The sequence below is a fragment of the Triticum dicoccoides genome, chromosome 5B (genome assembly GCF_002162155.2).
Source record: "Triticum dicoccoides isolate Atlit2015 ecotype Zavitan chromosome 5B, WEW_v2.0, whole genome shotgun sequence".
In the NCBI taxonomy this organism is placed as follows: Eukaryota; Viridiplantae; Streptophyta; class Magnoliopsida; order Poales; family Poaceae; genus Triticum; species Triticum dicoccoides.
This window is the reverse complement of record NC_041389.1, coordinates 493130217-493133803: the sequence shown is the minus strand read 5'-3', so window position 1 is coordinate 493133803 and position 3587 is coordinate 493130217. Positions and strand designations below refer to the sequence as shown.

The 3587-nt window shown below is 53.4% G+C and overlaps 1 pseudogene; it reads right to left on the bottom strand.

Moving 5' to 3' along the window:
• Positions 1 to 750: 750 nt before the first annotated feature.
• LOC119311110 lies at positions 751 to 2605 on the bottom strand (annotated as a pseudogene).
• Between the last annotated feature and the right edge of the window lie 982 nt (positions 2606 to 3587).

Here is a 3587-nt window from a genome sequence, read left to right as displayed (position 1 = left end):
CCTTAAAAGTTTCCATGAATATGACTACCTCATATACACTAGAAACCACTATTAAAATATTTGTTATTGTGTATATAATTTAAAAATCTCTACAATAATATTTAATAATATCAAAAGATATATGAACACACGCATACATATGCAAATGTGTATACACTACATCCTTTATGCAATATTTGAAAAATAAATCTAAAAGATTGTTTTAACAATAAAGAAAAAATTGGTACATCTTAAAATTTTCATTTTGTAGAATGAAAATTTTCAATGATAATACATTACAACTGCATACAAATGAATAATACAACTATTATTTGAAAATATTTTATGTGACTAAGAAATAAAAATATATATTAATTATAACTGTAATATGATACACTTAGTTTAAAATAAGTATTAAAATTTAGTATAAAAGACAATTATTTTTTACGTCGCCCCAGGCCCAAAAGTATTTTGGACCGGCTTTGAGCGGATCTAGCCCAGCCCAAATAAACAACCCAGACGAGGGAAACCACCGAACGAGCGAGCGGGTGGCTGAGCGACAAAGAAAATGTACTAGTTTAAAATCGGCACAAAACAAAGTGGCACCACGTCAGCCGAGGTAATCAGACCGAGACCAAACTTTCTATGCGTTCTCACATAATGATGATCTTCTGAGAGCTAATCGACTTTAATATATGATATTTACTCTCCTTTTTTAAAAAAAAGTAAAAAAATCTGTGGTTGAAAAAAAAATTGCTCCTTCACCGTCACAAGGCGTGCAAATATTCCATCCTCTAACTTACACATTTTATGGTACCGTATTTCTCTGCCATCCACACCGTGAATCACTAATCACTCCTCCGATCTGGCTCAAATTTCAGCTCAGTTCTATAGATGATCGAGCAAACTCACTTTGTTACCACCATATTTTCTTTTTCAATTTTATATTAAAAAAGAAGGGAACGAATCTGAATCTCCCACCGAACCTCTTGTGTAACAGTTCAATTCGGCTGAGCAGGAGCTTAATCATCTATGGCCAACCCATCAGCTTCAGCAGCAGCATCCATGGTTTTGTATTGAGCCTGAGCATCTAAGCCGCCGCGCCATCCCTGCAGGCCCTTCCGGACGTTCTCGCCGTCGTTGGCGCGGTCGCGGAAGGTCTCGAGGTCGTCGCACATGCTCGCCATGCTCGATAGCAGCAGCTCCTCCTTCCAGTCCTCCATCGGCGTCAGGCCGCCGTACTCCTCCATGAACTCGATCATTTTCTGATCCAACGCAAAAGGGGATGGATCATGGATGTGATTGGATCAAGTCAAACGTAATCAGGGACCAATGTCTATGTACTGTTCTCACGTCAATGCCGCCGATGTGGTGGTGGGTGTGCTTCCTCGGCACGCCGCGGCCTCCCTGGCGCGGAAGTGCTCGTCCACAGACCGCAGCATCTCTGCCTCCGGCGGCAGCGCGCGGCGGCCGGACAGCGCCTGCGCGACCCACCTCGCCTGCGCCTCGACGAACCACGGCACCAGGACCTTCCTCGCCACGCCCACGAAGGAGAGCGACGGCGCGAGGGACGGCGGGAACACGTGCTCGAACAGCGGCCCGACCACGCAGCCGTCGTCGCCCACGGCGACCGCCCCGCCCGTGTCCAGGAATGGGAACGAGTAGCCGTACCCCGTGCAGAAGATCACCGTGTCGGCGACGACGGAGGAGCCATCCGCGAACGACACGCGCCCGTCGGCGTGCAGCCGGCGTGCCCGCGGGTGGAGGCGCAGCACGTCGCCGTGGTTGGCCACCATCCTCGACACGGCCGGCGTGGCTCCCTCGGAGCTGGCGGCGAGGTGCACCTCCCTGGCGACGCGGCGGAGGTCCAGCGCGATGTCCGTGCCGCTGTCCCCGCACCCGACCACCACCACCGCCTCGCCGCGGAACGGCTCCGGCGTCCTGTACAAGTGGCTGTGCAGCTGCCGGCGCCTCCATTCCCCCACCCCCTCGATGTCGCTGGGGAGCATCGGATGCGAGTACTGACCGGTGGCCACGACCACCGCGTCAAACACTACCTCCTCCTCCTCCTCTACCCGCGCATCATCGTCCGGGCCGCCGAGGAGCCGCACGGACCTCACCGCCCACTGACGCTGACGCGTCGTCGTCGACGTCGGAGCGACGCGGACGACCCGGGTGTTGAGCCTGACGGCGTCCATAAGCCCGAACGCGGCGCAGAAGTCCCGGAGGTAGAAGTGCACCTCGCGGTGGCCGGGGAAGCGGCGCGGGTCGCGGCCGGCGCCGTCCCTGGGAAGGAACTGGAAGTCGGAGAAGCCCATGGCCTCCCGCGGGGTGCGGAGGCGGAGGCACGCGTACGCGCTGCTGGGCACGACGCCGTGGGTGGTCGTCGGGTCGTACAGCCACTGCCCGCCGACGTCGCCGCTCTGCTCCATGACCGTGACCGCGTGGCCCTCTCGCCGCAGCTCGCGCGCGGCCGCCAGGCCGGCCATGCCGCCGCCCACCACGCACACTTTCTTCGACTGCAGCTGCGGACGCTGCTGCACCGCCGGGTCCGGCTCGCCGTCGCCAGCGGCCATGACGATCGGTCGATGGTGATGGTGATCGGAATCTGGACCGGAGAGCGGAGACTGACAAGGAGATCGGTGGATTACCAACTGTAAAATAAGATTTCTGATATAGCATCGTTCTAATATCGTATCTGCCCCATGTTGTCATGTGCCGTTTGGTAGCGTGAACCGATACTAGTTGGCCAAGGAGAAGAACAAGATTACATAAAAATGGAAGTCTTGGTTGAACCGATAAACAACTTTTTTTTTACATCAACTGATAAACAACTTAGTCATGCAATGTGTCGTCCAAAAAAACGCAAGAGCACTGTTTCTTGGCCATTCTCTGGCTCAATCGTTACATAGGGCCACCTACTTATTCCGTCATAAAATAAGTGTCTCAACTTTGTACTAACTCTAGTATAAACTTGTATTAAGCTTGAGACACTTATTTTAGGACGGATGGAGTATTAACTAATAAAAAATTGATTTCTGTCAATTTTCTCAATCCAACGGCTAGCCTTCATCTTCCTCCAGCCGAGCCACCACCTCGACCCTCGTGAGGTCATGGCTCGGCCTACCAGCCTCGGGCTGCGTTGCTCTCCTCTACGCAAGAACCGAGTGACATGACAAACTTCTCAAGCAACTGAGATATATCTAATAGAGAATATATTTTAGTGTCGGGTGGTGTAGACCACGTCCTGCGTCACCGGCTGCTGCGTCGGCTGGTCCTCCTCGTCACCAGAGGAGCTGACGATCTTCTCCTTCACCGAGAAGCCGACAGCTGATGAGGACGATGGCCCCGCCCAGGCCATGTGAACGGACAGTCAGCCGCTTCAATACGGCGCACCAGCCAGAGTTGGTTCCTCGGGAAGCTGTGTCTGCAATGTAGTGGCGGCTTCAGAGAGGCCACGTCGGTCAGCGCCGCCCTACGTCCGGTCACATCACGTGGCACCAATGCGGCCGGTACATGGTCTGGTTTGACATTGATGCAGCGCAGTTAGACGCAGGCGCGGCAGTGGTTTGGACGCCCGCAAAGCCCCCCCCCCCACCCCCCAGTTT